General features: G+C 39.1%; 1 protein-coding gene across 3 annotated transcripts in view; it reads right to left on the reverse strand.

Annotated features, from left to right (window-relative positions):
* TMLHE (trimethyllysine hydroxylase, epsilon) overlaps positions 1–7,668 on the reverse strand; it is a 59,982-nt gene extending 52,314 nt beyond the window's left edge. For 2 of the 3 annotated variants that reach the window (XM_057539114.1, XM_057539113.1), the window contains exon 1: positions 7,511–7,650. The gene's annotated coding sequence lies outside the window, so the exon portion shown is untranslated. Of the gene's footprint in view, positions 1–7,510 lie in introns of all 3 variants that reach the window. The other variant, XM_057539115.1, reaches the window with a different exon arrangement.
* Between the last annotated feature and the right edge of the window lie 9,686 nt (positions 7,669–17,354).

Below are 17,354 nucleotides of genomic sequence, written 5' to 3' on the forward strand. Positions count from 1 at the left end.
ACTGATCTATCCATACACACATTTGCCCTCCCTTCAAATCATTTTGCACACTGTAGGAATGGTGAATTAAAATATATATATTAGTATGTCATTCCTTTTGAATGGATCCCTAGGGCCTTCAGGGTAAAGTTCAATTTACTTATGATGTAACGTAATGCCTCCCATTACCTGATCCTGAGCTACCTCTCAGCCTCACTTCCTGTTATTTACATCCTTGTACTTCATTGTTTATAGTTTCCCAGACCCACTATACTTTCCTAATTCTGAGAAACTCATGTTCGTGCTTTTTGTTCCCTCAAACTGGAAGCCGTTCCTACTCTGTCTTTTATATGTCTTTCAAGAATCAGTGGAGGTATCATCTCATCTAAGAATTCTTCCTTAAAGTCACAGAATGAACTAGTAGCTTTCTTTTGTTCTCTCATTATAGTCTGTTTATGCCTCTGTTTTCCTTCTCAATATATTTTGTTGAAATTATATGTCTTTATGTCTTTCCCATCAGTAATACTTGGACATATCTCAATGTGAAGACCTCTGGGTCATTCATTTTTGTACCCTAACATCTAGCATGGTTCCTAGTACTTAGGAGAATTTCATAAATGTTTGTGGACATTGGATTGAATTACTTTTCTTCCAGCTTCATAGCCTCTTTAAATCTGGTAAGATGTCTGCTCTAAATCTTCAGTTAAGTAAGTAATAAAAATATTGATGATGTCAAGCCAAAGGTAGGGTTTGCAACAGGCCATCTAAAACTCTTCCTTTGCTTATGGTCTGCTATCAGCACTCTTTTAGTATGGGAATTTAATTAATTAATACATAATTGTATTAGTTATATAACCCATCAACATGGATTCATAATTCTTGTTCACAAGGGTGTCATAAAAGACTTGTTAAAATCTTGCTGAAGTTTCATTCATTCATTCATTCATTCAATGTACATGTTATAGCTGTCATATTTCCATAAACACCTCTAATAATCAGAAATAAAAATTAGATTTGAGTGGAACGTCTTTGTTTGTTGATAACACTGTGTAATTTTCTAAGTACTCACTTACTTGAAAATCTGTTCTAGAAGCTAACCCAGGACATATTTAGCTTATTGATTAGTAGATTGAAAACTCTTCCTCCTTCTCCTTTGTTAGAAGTGGTAGTATACTTATATAAGTCCAGTGTTAAAGCACCTGTCCTTATTCTCCTTAATTCTTTTGCTCATTGAGAATAGTTTAACAATATCAAGTTATAACTTATCCATCCCAGGACACATGTACTTTTTCTTTCTGAGAACGTAGTTAAAATTGTTCTTGTTGTCTTTGCAAATATGTATTTATACAAGCCTGAGGTAATTTGGGGCCTTAACCTTCCAAATACTAATCCTTTAGGCAAGTGCCACCTGTTATATTCATCCTTCTTTTCCATCTTTTATATATTATTCTTAAAAAAATAGCAACTATTAGGTCATTGTAAAACTTCCCTTGCAACCCCATAGTTTCCCTCATTTCTCCTTTAATAGAATAATTTGCTGTTTCATAGTCAAAATGATGTTTTTGAGAGCTTCCCAACCTTTAGAGTCTAAAGCCATCTTAATGTAAATTAAAGTCCAACAAGTATCAATCATAATAACAGAAACTTTTGGAGAACAGCCATAGCTAGAAATTCTAGTCAGAATAAGCAATTACATAATAGGTCAATCTGAATCTTTTCATGGTTATTACTAAGGAAGAAGCATTACCCCCTAAAAGGCTTAAAGCCAAGAGTCCATTTAGCTCCTGTCAATTTTTCCTTCCAAATGTCTCTCAGATTTGTCCTTCTCTTTCCATTCCTATAGATGCCTTCATCACCTCATACCTGGACTACTGCCATAGACTAGATGGTTTCCTTGCCTCCATTCCATCCATATTCCAATTCACTTTCCATACTATTGCCAGATTAATCTTCTTAAAACACTTTCATCATGTCACTCTCCTGCCTGAGACCTAGCTCAAATGTCACCTTTGTAAAATCTTCCTAACTCCCCTAGGAAGAGTTAGTAGCTGCCTACCCAGTGTTTTCACAGCTCTTTGTGCATACCCTTATTAGTGCACTTACAACACATACAATAATTGCCTGTTTAATTATTATTCTCTTCCCATTTGCTGAAAGCTCCTTGAGGGCAGACAAAAGGATTGAGTCATCTCTTTACAATGGCTTCACATAATTGGCTCCATCTATCTTGCCCACTGCCTCAGGGCCTTCACATATGTTGTTTCCTTTGCCTACCATATTCTCCCTCTCATTCTTCCTGCACAATTCATTTAACAAATATTTATTGGGTGTCAACTATGTGCCAGGAACTATTGTAGGCACTTGGAATTTATCAGTGAACAAAACAGATGACAAAAATGCCTGCTTTCATGGAGCTTATCCTCTAGTGGAAGGAGGTAGACAAAGATAAACATAATAAATGAGTAAATTATATAGTATATTAGAAGGCAATAAGAGCTATCTGGCAGGATAAAGGGATGTGCTGGAGGTAGTAGGACATTTAAACAGGGTGATCAGGGTAGACTTTATTGAGCAAAATGATATTTGAAGAAAAAGGGAATTATTCATGAAGATATCTGATGTAAAGTAGGCCAATACGAAAGCTCTAAGCTGAGATTATCTGTCATATCTGTGTCTGTGTTTAACTAGTGCAATAATATATTGGATTACATGAGTTAAAAGAATGCTCCTTTACATCAGGGCCTCAAAATTAAATGCCCACAGGGGCTAGGCAAGTAACATAAATAGGTAAAGTATAAGAGACAATAGGGGATTGTGGTAAGAGCGGTGAACTGAAGAATGCTTGATCTGTCCAAAAATCCTAGCCACTACTCAGCTCTAGCTAATTATTGCCAGACAGTCCGAATGTTGCCAGATTTGAGAGGAGCCAGAAATGCACATTACATAAGAAATCTCCCAATTTGTAATGTGGACAACTGAATTAGTTCAGGTGCTCTGAGAAGGAGATGCCATGACAGGAAGAGATGTACAAGTGGTTTATCAGGGGAAACATATGTGAGAGAAAATGGAGACAGAGTTTGAAAAGACTGGGACAGCTGTTGGGCCATGATGTAGGTCTAATCCCTGTGGAGGAGGGTAAATGCAAATCAAAACCACAAAGAGATACCACCTCACATTTGTCATAATGGCTATTATTAAAAACACAACAAATAACAAGTGTTGGTTAGGATGTGGAGAAAAGGGAACACTTGTGCACTGTTGGTGGGAATGTAAATTGGTACAGTCACTCTGGAAAACAGTATGGAGGTTCCTTTAAAAATTAAAAATAGAACTACCATATGATCTAGCAATTTCACTTCCGGGTATATACCCTAAAAAGTGAAAGGACTAATTTGAAAAGATACGTGCACCCCTGTGTTCAATGCAGCATTGCTTACAATAGCCAAGATATGGAAGCAACCTAAGTGCTCATTGATAGATGAATGCATAAAGAGATGTGGTACACACACACACACACACACACACACACACACACACAGGAATAATGTTCAGGCATAAAAAAAGAATGAAATCTTGCCTTTTTCAACAACATGGATGGACCTAGAGGTTATTATGCTGAGTGAAATAAGTCAAACAGAGAAAGAGAAATACCATGTGATTTCAGTTATATGTGGAATATAAAAAACAAAACAAATGATTAAACCTAACAAAACAGAAACAGGCTCATAGACACAGAGAACAAACTGGTGGTTGCCAGAGGGGAGAGAGGTAAGGGCGGACGAGAGAAACAGGTAAGAGAGATTAAGAGGTACAAACTTCTAGTTACAAAATAAATGAATTGTGTGGATTTAATGTACACATAGGGAATATAGTAAATAACATTATAATATCTTTGTATGGTGATAGGTGGTAACTAGATTCATCATGGTGATCGTTTTGTAATGTACAGAAATATCAAATCACCATATTGTACACCTGGAAGTAACATAGTGTTGTAGGTCAATTATACTTCAATTTAAAAAAACGAAGTCAAAATGGATTGGACATAAATGGAAGATAAAACTATAAAACTTGCAGAAGAAAATATAGGAGAAAATCTTCGTGACCTTGGATTAAGCAAAGTGTTCTTAACCAAAAAGTAGAATTTACAAAAGAAAAATGATAAATTGAACTTAATAAAAATTCAAAACCTTTGTCTTTCAAAAGACACAATTAAAAAATGAAAAGATAAGTCACAGACTGGAAAAAATATTTTCAAATCATATACCTGATAAAGGATTTGTATCTTAAAAATATAAAGAATTCTTACATCTCAATAATAGGAAGGGAAAAAACCTTATTGAAAAATGGGCAAAATATTTAATAGACTTTTCTCCAAAGAACATACACAAATGGACAAGAAACAGATGAAAAGATGTTCAATATCATTACGATTAGGGAAATGCAAATCAAATTCAAAATGAGATATTACTTCACACCCACAAGGGCAGCCAGAAATTTTTTAAAAGGAAAAATAACAAACATTGGTGAGGATGTGGAGAAATTAGAACTTTTATACACTGCTGGTGGCGCATGTAAATGTAATCAATATAAAATGGCGCAGCCCCTTTGGAAAATACTTTGGCAAAAGATTAGACATACAGTTACTATATGACCCAGCACTTCCACTCCTAGGTACCTACCCAAGAGAATCGAAAACATACGTACACCCAAAATCTTGTGCGTGAATGTCCATACCAGCTTATTCACAATAGCCAAAAGGTGGAAATAACCTAAATGTCCATAAACAAAAGGTGGTATATACATATATTATATACCATTATTCGGCCATCAAAAGTAATGAAGTACTGATTCACATTACAACATGGATGAAACTTGAAAACGTCACACTAAGTAAAAGAAGCAAGTCACAAAAGATTGCAAACTGCGTGATTCCATTTATACGAAATGTCCAGAATAGGCAAATCCATAGAGACAAGAAGCAGATTGGTGGTTCCCAGGGGCTAGGGTGGTAATGGGGACTAAGTGCACATGCGCAAGAGAGAGGTGCCGTTGAGGTGATGGAAATATCTAATATTGGATTCTAGTGATGGTTGCACCACTCGATAAGTTTACTAAAAATCCTTGAATGTACACGTAAAATGAGTCAAATTTATGGTGTGTAAATTATATCTCGATACAAAATTCTAAAAACACTTTGGGAAGTAGAGAAAATAAAGTTTGTGTCAATTGACACAATTTATTAGGGGTCATACAGAGCTCATTGGGCTGTTGTATGTTGTTGATGTCGTTGTTGCCGTGATTATGGTGGTTTTCCCATGAGGGCTGAGGGTCAAGCAGGGATTTGGGTCTTTTACAATAAAAATTTAAAAAATTAACAGAAAAAGAATGTTGCTGGGTTGAAATTCTGAGTAGCAGTGGGGGCGAAGAGAAGTGGATGGGTTTAAAAACATATTCAGGATGCGGAAGTGACAAGATTTTGTACTGATTAGATACTGGGAATGGGGAAGAGTGAGGACGCCTCAGACTTCACATGCTTCAAGTTGAGCTCCTGTTGTCCTCTCAAACCTACTGTCCTCCTGTGCTGCTAACCTCTGGGAGTGGAGCAGCACCCTGGCACAGAGTAAGCGTTCATTGATTGTCTTTGGAGTGGAAGAATGAACGAACAGAGTAAACATATGGTCAACGCATCCACCAGGTCCTCCAAACAACCAGCCCTATACTCACCCACAAGGTCAGCTCAGCAGACGTCTATCAGAATTTCCCTCTCACTCTATTGACCATTTGGGAAATCAACAGGTCCCACGCCTTGAACAACACTCACATTCATACCGGTGGCCACTCCCTGCCTAAACCCTGCAGCTGTGGCAGGGACCGGGTTTTGCCCAAAGCCTCTCATCCTGTAAATTCTTTACACGTGGGCAATGGCAGGTACATGTACAGCCCATATGAGCATGGGGGACGTTTGGTGTTGTAGAAAGAGGGTCACAATGGTGCCCAACTGGTGGGTCTATGTTCACTTTGGCTCCAAGCAGAAAGAGACGTTTCCCATCCGAGGGGGTTTATTAATCCAGGGCCCACAGCTCCACCCACCCACCATCCTGGCAGGCAGAAAACACAGCTGCCAGAAACACTGCAGACAGTGAGTGACAAATTTGGATGTTTTACTGCTGTTCCCAGGGTTGACAAGCAGAGATACAGAACCGCTTGCGGTTCCTGATACAGATACCAAAACCAGGAAGTGATCCCTCCCAATCCACCCTTCCCAGAAATAGAGAATGAGGTGGGACACGCAAAAGACGCCCCCAGACTCAACCGACAAATTGAAAATCCCCTTCATCATACTGGTTATGAGATAAAGTATAACCTCTTTAAGTATCGTGATACATAAGCACATTTACCTCTCATGCTTGTGAAGATTACAGTATTTTGCATAATATATGGTTGCCGTTATCATTATCACCAGTTCCTTAATGAGGAAGAATCAGAATGACAGTACAATGTCCTTCCATAGTGTTTCTAATTCTTTGCCTTTATAGTTAAGTTAATGTAAAATAAAGTGTAATTTTTACTACAGTGTTTCCTGAAAGGGCAATACCAAGCTAAGAGGCAACCCTAAAAGACTGCTGTATGGGAAGGGAATATGGACGTATTCCCATACATGGGAGCTCAAGTTTGTCTTTCAGTGCTTGAGTATATAGTTAACTCACCAAGTCTTTTACGATTAGACTTTTGCCAGGCAGTGTACTATGCTCATTCAACCCATAAGGTTTTGGACAATCATCTGTCATCTGGTTAAAATCTTTCATGGTAAGGCATTCAGAAGAGCATTCTTCAGAGTTAACATTCAACTAAGGCATTGAATGAATGTTCTTTCCAGTTTTCCGGGCAGTCAGTAAAGTAAGTAAGCCTAAATAGGCTTTTCAGAGTTGTTTTCAGAACAGAGAAAGAGCTGCCTTGCCTAGCTTCCCCAATGCCCTGCCCTGCCACTCCTGACTCTTGCTAGGTTTCCTGCTCAGGAGGGGCAGAGAAAGGGTAAAATCTGGGCAGAAAACATTACCAAGAAAGAAAGTCAGTGCTGCAAGGTCTTGCAGACAGCTGAGTTCCACCTTCCACTGCACTGCCCAGCAAAGTGAAGCAGGGAGAGGGTAGGGACTCGCCGAAAGCTAGACCCAGTCAATGACAGACGCAGGGCGGGGAAGTCCGATCGAGTTGGAGACAATGTACTCTGGGCGTCAGTCCCGGCGCAAGGTTGCTCAGCTCTTCCAGCTCTGCCCAAGCACTAGGCCCATCTGACCCCGCGCTGATCTCCGGGCGGGCTGTGTTTCGCGCAGCTGGCACAAACCGTGACGAGAGCCCCGCGGCAAGGCACGCGTGGCCTTCTCCTCTGCCGGGGTAAAGGTGAGTACCACCGCCCCGAGGCCGAGCAGCCGCCTCTCACTGCGCCAGGCCTGAAAGCCAGCGGCTGGGCAAACCCACTCATCGCGCCCACCCAGAACACCCCTTCGCCGACCCACAGGGCGGAACCCACCTGCGCCGGAGGTCGCGACTCCCCGTTCAGCAAAGCGGGACGAACTGCAAGCAAAGAGAGCCTCGGAAGGCAGCCCCGCGCCCGCCTTTCGCTTTTTGCCCTGAAACTGTCGGCTCCGCGCTCCCCTCCCCCAGCGCGCTCGGACCCGGCGCCTAGTCTGGAGGCCCCGCCCCGCTCCTTCCGGCCATGCAGGGCGGGGGCCCCGCGGGATCAAGCGGGCTTCGGGGCGTGCTGGAGCCTCTGATGCAACAGGGCTGAGCCGGGCCGCTCTGGTTGATTGCCTTCATTTAGCAGATTGGGAACCACAGGCGCAGACAGGAAGATAGATAGACCTAGAAAACTACGCGTGTAAAACCTAGGTCGCCTTGCTTGCCGTTTCAGGACTCCTCCCAGTACGCTCCTATTTATGGTGGTTTATCGAGGGTCGCTGGAACTTAAATTCTTCCGATATCCCTCCACCACTTTCTTGAACTTACATCGCATACCACTCCACTGCTGGACTCCCTCCAATTTACTTGAGCACCTTGAATCCAAGGTCCAGGTGCAGTGTTAAGCACATTGAGCACTAGAACGGAACGAGCCGTTAAGAATTCATATCTTATGCACGTAAAAACTGAAGAACAGTACATATTACAAAGAAGGACAAAAAATGCGCTGAAATAGTATGTGCAATGGAAATTCAGGGCAAAGGGAAGAAATTGAGAGCAACAACACGTAACAGATGCAATGTATAGACATTGAAAATGGGAAAGTGAGCAGTATTGTAGTTATTGGAGATTAAAATTGTTACTCAAAAGGGTAATAATAAAGGAAAAGATTTGTAGAAGTCAGCATCAACAAAAGAAAAAAAAGCCCTTCATACTTTTACCCTGGAATTCTTGCTGCCAGACGCTTTACCCCTATTTGTCTATTTGGAAAATTGATCCTTTTTCGTGGGTCCAATATGACCAATGTATCCAGCACAGGCCTCAAGTATACCACTTACCGTTGTGGATTATAATTTCTCTCTTTGCATGCCTGTGTCCCCCAATGAGCACGTACCTTCTTGAGAGCAGAAAATTCATATTTTTCAAATTTATATTCCAAGTCCCTAGCCCAGACCTAACAAATATTGTGTTTAGTGAATATTTGTTTAGAATTGTGTAAACCAGTGAGTAGAAAGAAAAAAGGCTATAGCTAGGATGTGAATTAATATACAGAGGAATAACTGAATAAAGTGAGATGATAGACTCAGACTGGTGCTCATTCAGGCAGCAAACATTAATGAGTGTCTACCGAACCCTAGGTGCAGTATTAAGCGCTGGGTGTAAAATGGCAAAAAAAGCAAAGCAAAACAAAACAAAACAGATAAGAGTTCATGCCCCTATCGAGTTTAAGAACAAATAGGAATTGGCCAAGCAACAGGAAAAGGAACATCCCAGATGGAGGGAACAGTATGACCAAAGGTCCTGTAGTAGGAAAGAACATGACAGCAGCAATTAGAGTGATAAGATCAATAAAGGTAAGGTGAAATCAACAGATAGAAAGTACTCAGAAAGAGGCAAGAGGTTGATAGATAAAGCCTGTAAGAGTCGGAAAAAGAAGCCAGTTGCCTTAATAACAGTAACCAACATTTATTAAATTTGCGCTACATGCCAAATGCTGAACTGTGTTTTATAACAAACACTTAAGATAAATATTACTGTTATCCCTGATTTAAGGATAAGGAAACTGGGGCACAGAGAAGTTAAGCAATTTCACCAGGATCACACAGTAGTTAAGTGTCAGGGCTGAGATTCAAACCTAGGTAATCTGGCTCCAGATCGGGGGGCAAGAACTGTAATAAAAGCACAAGTAAAAACTACAAAGAACTCTTTTACAAAATATGTTCATTGTTCTCAGATATTTGGCATCTATCAGAAACAATACTAAGAGCTTCAAGAAACAATGTCCTGGACCCAAATATTAATGCTCTAGACATAAGACTTTGGCACAGACATTGGTTGGTATTGGCAGTGGTGGTGGTGCCTTTGGTAGGTGATAGCATCAAGCAGCAATGATCTTAACATTAGGCATCAACAGCAAGCCAGAGCACAGGAAGTAGAAAATAGTTGACATGAGTGCTCTTTTCTGGAGCACATATGAGATCTTGGGCAAAGGACTTCAATTCTTTAACCCTCAATTTCCTAATTCACAAATGAGCATAATAATAGTATCTATATTACAGGTTTGTGGTGATGAAATGAGACAAAATGTGTAAAGTGCCTGGCCATATCTGACACACAGTAAATGCTCTAGGAGTATTAGCTGCTATGGTGGTGATGCATTTTAGTGACTGGAGGGGAGGCATGACCAACCAGGGAAGGTGTGGTTCAGGTACAATTTGGGGAAGGTGATATGGCATATCAGATAAATATTGAATAGGTAGTGAAACAAAAGTTTATTTCCTCCTCTTTGCATCAATTAAATCATTCCCCCTCTGTTATAATTGCTTACTTGTTGGTTTCCCTTATTATGATTTGTGTGTTTGTGTGAAGAAGCTAACATAGTGTCTAGGACAGAGTGGGAACTTAAAGAACATTTGTTGAATGAATGAGTTAATGTCTGAGTAAAAAGCAATAGGTATAAATGTGCTACAAAATAGGAAAAGAAAAAAACCAATGATAGTATCTGGGTTTTATGTTTTAGCCACTCTGGCCTTCCTTTATGTTACTAGAACTCACCAGGCTTGTTCCTGCTCTGATTCCAAAAATATAATCTGCTCATTTATTTGTCTCCACTTGTACTGCTAATACTTAAGGCCAAGTGTTGGCAATTTTTTTTAGAGAAAGGTCAGGCAGTAAATATTTTAGGCTTTGTGGGGCACATGCAGTCTGTCTGCCACTATTCAAATCCATGTTCATTGAGCAAAAGTAGTCACAGACAATATTTAGATGATGAGTGTGGATATGTTCTAATTAAACTTTATTTACGAAAATAGACAGGAGGCAGAATTAGGCCTGTGGGCTCTAATTTGACAATCCCTGCTCTAGACTAAATTACCACCATCTCTTGCATGGGCTATTGTATAAGAAAGATATGTGGGAGCTACCATCTCTGGCCAACATCTACATCTTGGTTTTATCAGCATCTTAGTGAAGCTTTCATGCTTTCTAATCCTGTTCATCACCTTAAGAGTTGTTGAAAAGTGATTCAAAGTGTGTATTGTAATTTTGAATTTTTATTCATCAAAATGGTCTTTAAAAGAACCAACTACTAGTGATCTTTGAAAGGTTAAAAAATAAAGAAAAGAAAGAAAGAAAATGAACATTCATAATAAAAGTAACTTTTATTATGTAACTAAAAGTGACTTTAGCCAGAAAATAAATATTCTGTACACAGTGCAATGTTGAATTTGGCTGAGGCTTTGGTCTATGACAACAATTCTACTATACACTGTATACAGAAACAAATGAATGCTAAAAGTTTTCAGAAGAAATCGTCTAGGCCATGCAAAATTTCCCTCATCTACTGATGGATAAAAATTTGGTAAAACCTGAAAAGTGTATTAATTTTGTATATGAGGATATGAACAGGGTATGGACATTTCTGACTCTCAACAGAAGTATGATTCAGCACAAATTTAGTAGCCTGTACAATAAGTTTACACCGAAGAGGCATTTCATTAGTTTAAATTGACAAAAACCTACCTGAACCTAACTTAAGTGAAAGAGAAATCTATGGAAAGGTAATGGGGTGTCTCACAAAATTCTAGGAGTGGAGCAATCAGAACTTGGAAAGAACAAGGTACAGTTAGGCCTCAAGAATGGTCAAAACCAAGGATTCAAATGCCATCAAGACTCTATCATTCTTTAATCTCTATTCTTCCTCATACATTTATTTGTGAGCTCTCTCCCTCTCTCTCCCTCTTTCTTTCTCTCCCTTTCTCTCCCTCTCTCCCCCTCCCTCCAAAGCTCCTTTTGTTTCTCAGGTCCATGCAACAGGAAATAGGGTTACTGACACCCTCCTAAATTTTCATCTTACAGCTTCAACCACTGGAGAACACTATGCCAGGTTGGATCATCTGAAAAGCAGATGCCAAGTTGGCATCTAGAGATTTATTGTGGGTAATGATTAGGAAGATAAAGAGGAGGAGCAGGAGTGGGCAGGGAGAGACTTCAGACCACAACACAGGTCTGACGCTTGTTAAAGGATAGGAAATGAAGGAGGAATGGGTAGGAAGTGCCTCAGATTGCAGTGCAACTCTATGGAAGTAACAGCCAGTCCAACTGGGGAATCCAGAGCAAAGGTTGCTGATGAGATGAATCCCGCATTGGACAGAAATGGCCCTAGTATCACTCCTGTGCTCAGAAAATGGCTGGAGGTGCTGGGATGGGAATGGCCTTGGATCAAATGATGCAAAAATATCCTAACAGTGTTACAATTGGAGGCTGTTGGCTGACTACATTCCTCACGGTAGGTTTCTTGTTGAAAGAAAATCTGCAAGGCACCTCCAGGGCTGCCACAGACACTGTGGTCCTATATCCATAAATCTGAGGGAGGGATTCATCAGCCAAGTTGAAGTCTGGTGCCTATGCAGAACCAATCAACTGTAGCTAAGTGAGTGATGTCACATTATATTAAAGGACAGTTTTCAAGAGTGAGCAATCATCCCAGTTTGGCTAGGACTGAGAGAGTCCCTGGGATGTGAGACTTTGCTAAAACAAGGATGGCTGGTTATCCCAGAGGTACCCATCTTAATAGGGATGGGAGGGGCACTTAAGACCATCCTATAGGTTGTATACTATATAAACCATTGCATTTTACTGCGTTTTATGGAGGAAATTCTACATTATAATGCTTTTATTGGATTAGGAGAATTTATGAAAGTCTAAGAATTAATCCCTTGACAATGCCAAAGGTGTCATACTTTATTTCATATCATGCTCAGTCTCTTGTGCATTTATACATGCTTCCTCCATCTAGAAAACTTCTCTCACTGAAACCTCTCTCCCTTTACCCCTCATACCACCGTTAGAAATGCCTCTTGCCCATTGCTTTGCTTTCTATAAGGAAGGATTCCTCTAAATGAAGATTAAATCACATAATGAATGCTAAGCACCTATTTAGAGCGTAGCATAAAGTGGTGGCTTGCATCAGTCACAGCTCTTAGTTGCATGCAACAAAAGCTGAGTCTGGATGAGTTAAGCAGGAAAAACGTTTAATAAACCTATAATGTGAATGGCACTAGACTAGCACTCCTGCTGTTACAAAAAGTCGTTAAACTGCATAAGATATGTAAGGAAGCTGTTTACAGTTATTGAACAATACTCAGCACAGTGATTGTGACCCACAGAAGAGAAACTCACAATGTAAGCCCTCAGAATCACGTGAACTCTTTGCCTGTTGACAATTTCCTGACCCCAACACCGAGAGCTGGGATCCCCAGCTGAGTTTGGCAGTCTCACTGAGCTCAGGAGGCAAAGCTGTGCAGATGTTGGAATGAGCAAACATATGTCTTGGGGCTTTCAGCAAATCTTTAAAAAGAGTGAAAAGGTCATAGAACTTATTGTTCTTGGTTCCAAGACTTACTATAAAGCTACACTTATCAAAACAGTGTGATACTGGAGTAAGAAATGACAAATAAATCAGTGGAAAAAATTAGAATCCAGTAATAGACCTACACATATATCGTTATTTATTTTTGGTTTGTTCAATCATTCACCCATCAAAGAACAGTTGGGCTGTTTTCAGTATTTTTGTATTGTGAATAAAGCTGCTATGAACATTCATGTACAGGTGTCTGTGTGAACACAAGTTTTAACTTTTCTGGACTAAATGCCTATGAATACAATTACTGGGTTATATTCTAGTTACATGTTTAATATTTTAAGAAACTACCAAACAGTTTTCCAGAGTGGCTATGCCATTTTACATTCCCACCAGCAATGTATGAGAGATCCAGTTTCTATGCAACCTTTCCAACATTTTGTGTTGTCCATATTTTTTATTTCAACTGTTCTGATAGGTCTATAGTAATATTTCATTGTGGCTTTAATTTGCATTTCCCTGCTGATTAATGATGGTGAACAAATTTTCATATGCTTATCAGCTATCTGTATATCATCTTCAGTGAAATGTGTCTTCATGTATTTTGCCCATTTTTTGCTTGGATTATTTCTTATGGTTGAGTTTTGAGAGCTCTTTATGTATTTAAGATACTAATCCTTTGTTGGATATGTGTTTTTTTTCTCTTTCTCTGTTGTTTCTCTTTTTTTTCATCCTCCTCAGTATTCCATACAGTAAAAGTTCTGAATTTTGATCAGGTCCAATTTATCAATGTTTCCTTTATTGGCTGTGCTTTAGGTGTTGAGTCTAAGGACTCTTTGCCCAAACCTATATCCCAAATAACTTTCTCAGTTTTTTCTAAAAGTTTTATAGTTTTGTGTTCTGTATTTAAGTCCACAATCCATTTTGAGTGATCTTCTGTGAAGTGTGAGACTTAGGTTGAGGTTTATATTTTTGCCTCTGGATGTCCAGTTGCTCCAGGACAATTGCTTGAAAGGTTATCCTTACTCCATTGAATTGATTTTGCACCTTTGTCAAAAATTATTTGGATATATTTATTTGCGTGGGTCTATTTTTGACTTTTTTTTAAATAAATAAATTTTTTTCTTTAGTTTTGGCTGCGTTGGGTTTTTGTTGCTGTGCACAGGGTTTGTCTAGTTGCAGCGAGCGGGGGTTACTCTTTGTTGTGGTACGTGGGCTTCTCATTGCGGTGGCTTCTCTTGTTGTGGTGCGTGGGCTCTAGGCACGTGGGCTCAGTAGTTGTGGCTCGCGGGCTCTAGAGTGCAGGCTCAGTAGTTGTGGTACACAGGCTTAGTTGCTCCGTGGCATATGGGATCTTCCCAGACCAGGGCTTGAACCCATGTCCCCTGCACTGGCAGGCAGATTCTCAACCATCGCACCACCAGGGAAGCCCTATTTTTGACTTTTTAATTCAGTTCCATTTATCTAGGTGTCTGTCCTTCTGCCAATACCACACTGCCTTGATTACTTCAGTTACTTTTATCTAAAGTCACCAATGCCATTAAATAGGAAAGGAAGTCTCGTAAACCATCGAATATTGAAGAAAATGAAGCTCAAACTTTACCTCATGCCACACACAAAATTTAATTTAGGATGAATCATAGACAAAAACATAAATGCTAAAACTATGAAGCTGAAAGAAGAAAACATGGGACAATATCTTCATGATCTTGGGTTAGGATGATAGAAAACAGAAAAAATCATTAACCATAAGAGAAAATTGATAAATTGAACTTCATCAACATTAAAAACTTCTGTAATCAATGACATTGTTATAAAAATGAAAATGTGAACCATGGACTGGAAGAGAAAATAGAAAAATCATTAACTATAAAAGAAAATTGATAAATTGAACTTCATCAACATTAAGAACTTCTGCAATCAAAGACATTGTTATAAAAATGAAAATGTAAACCATGGACTGGAAGAGAAAACAGTCACAATACATATACCTTACAAAGGTTAGGTATCTAGAATACATAAAGAACTCTTTGAAAGATAAAGCACAAACAAGCCCAATTAGAAATAGACAAAAGACTTCAATGTGTACTTAACAAAAGAAGATACATGAATGACCAATAAACACATGAAAATATGCTCAATATCATTTACTCTTTAGATGAAGGGGAAAAATCACAAAGACAAAACACTTCACACCAATACAAATATATAAAATTTAAAGGAATGATACCATCAAATGTTGGTGAGAATGTGGAGAAATTTGAACTCTCATACCGTGTTGATGGCAAAATAAACTGGCACAATTGCTTTGGAAAATTATTTAGTAGACTCTTCTAAAGTTAAAAATACACTTTCCCTATGACTCAGTAATCCCACTTCTAGTTATTTACCCGAGAGAAATGAGAATACAAATTCCTACAGCATTTTGTACACAAATGTTTATAGCAGCTTTATTTGTAATAACTCCAAACTGTAAACAATCCAAATGTCCATCAATAGGCAAATGTATAAAGAAACTGTACATCCATAAAATGGAATACTACTCACCATAAAAAAGAAATGAATTACAAGTGACAAACATGGATCAATTTCCAAGACATTACGCCTTGCTTCTATTTTTAAATAAACTACTTATTTTGGAACAATTTTACATTTACAGAAAAATTGCAGAGTGCAGAAATTTCCCATATAACCACCACCCAACTTCCCCTCATGTTAACATCTTACAAAGCCATGGTACATTTGTCAAAACTGAGAAAAAACTATCAATTAAATGCCAACTATTTGTATTTTAAAAAGAAACATTATGCTGAGCTAATGAAGCTAGACACAAAAGAATACATACTATGACTCAATTTATAGGAAATTCTAGAAAATACAGAACTAAGGTATGGTGATTGAAAGCAGAATAATGATTACCTAGGGCAGAGAGAATGTGGGTTTACTGAAAAGAGGAATGAAGGAATCCTTTGGAGTGACGGTAATGTTCTGTATCTTGATTGGGATGTTGGTTAACACAGTGTATACATTTGTCAAAACTCACTGACCTGTACAGTTAAGATTTGTATATTTAACTGTGTATAAATTATAACTGATAAAAATTAAGTTGGAAGAAAGGATATTTAGAAAGAAAGAATTGCTGTGAGGCATGGAGAATCAGGTATAGAGCTAAGTTTCCAAGTTCAACAACCAAAAATTCACTGCACAACTGGTGTGGTGAGGAAACCACTATTCATACCACTGCTACTTCTGCATTACTGTAGTCACTTCTATGCTGGAAACTCAATCTGGCAACTATTATGGCTGCTCACAGAGAGAGCATGAAAGAACAACTAAATTTTCTGATCAAACTCTGTCACAATCATTATGGTCAGTTTACTTATTCTCTTTACGTGATTCTAAGTAGTTTTAAACCATTGTTTTAGAAGACGTATTCCATGCATGTCCTATATTATAAATGGCTTTAAATCCATTTTGGATTTACACCAAGAAATGCATAAAACAATGAAAAAGTATATTTTAGTCACCTCATCATATTAATTTTTCTCTTATTACCTATTTCTTTCTAGTCTTACTGCTGGTGAGGCAAATCCTCTGGGTTCTGGAGTCTGACAAATCTGTTTTTATCCTGGTCCCCTTGCATTGTCCACCCTAACCCTTATTCGCACCCACTCTACCACTCCCCCACTTCCATGAGTCTCCTTTTCCTTAAATTAAATATTCCCTGTGGTTCAACTATTTCTCATAAATTGTGTCTTTGGGAGTCTGGAGGCCGAGTTCCCAAATGATGTCCTCTCCACTCAGGGAGTCAGGATGATATCAGCCAATGTCCCTTCCTTCCAGTATGGTCAAAGATTTATTTGGGTTTCACAGGGTACTACCAGTAGTGCTGGGCCCAAATTCTTCAGTATGACTGACCTCCTGGGCAAGAGACTCAGGGTCTCTGGGACTCCAGAGCCTCCCAAGGCATTCAGGGTGCTCCTCATCTATACCCCATTGTACCCCACAACAGCTATACATCTAATAGAGGGACCTCTCCAGCAGAGCTGTACAAGAGACCCCCTGCACTGCCCCTACTCTGCCCATACTTTTACTACAAACCCTCAGCAGCCAAAGGCCACCCCCAAAGTACAGGCTGGGTGATAGTTAGCCTCTCCAGAGTATAAGGTCACCCCCTCCAGCTTTGAGGCATTTTTTATTTTTAAAAAATTTTATTAATGGAAAATTTCAAGTCTATACCAAAGTAGAGAGAATGGCATAATGATCCCCATATACATATCACCCAGCCTCAACTATTCAATTCATGGCAAGTTGTGTTTCACCTAGATCATTTTGA

Source organism: Balaenoptera acutorostrata, chromosome X (genome assembly GCF_949987535.1).
Source record: "Balaenoptera acutorostrata chromosome X, mBalAcu1.1, whole genome shotgun sequence".
Lineage (NCBI taxonomy): Eukaryota > Metazoa > Chordata > Mammalia > Artiodactyla > Balaenopteridae > Balaenoptera > Balaenoptera acutorostrata.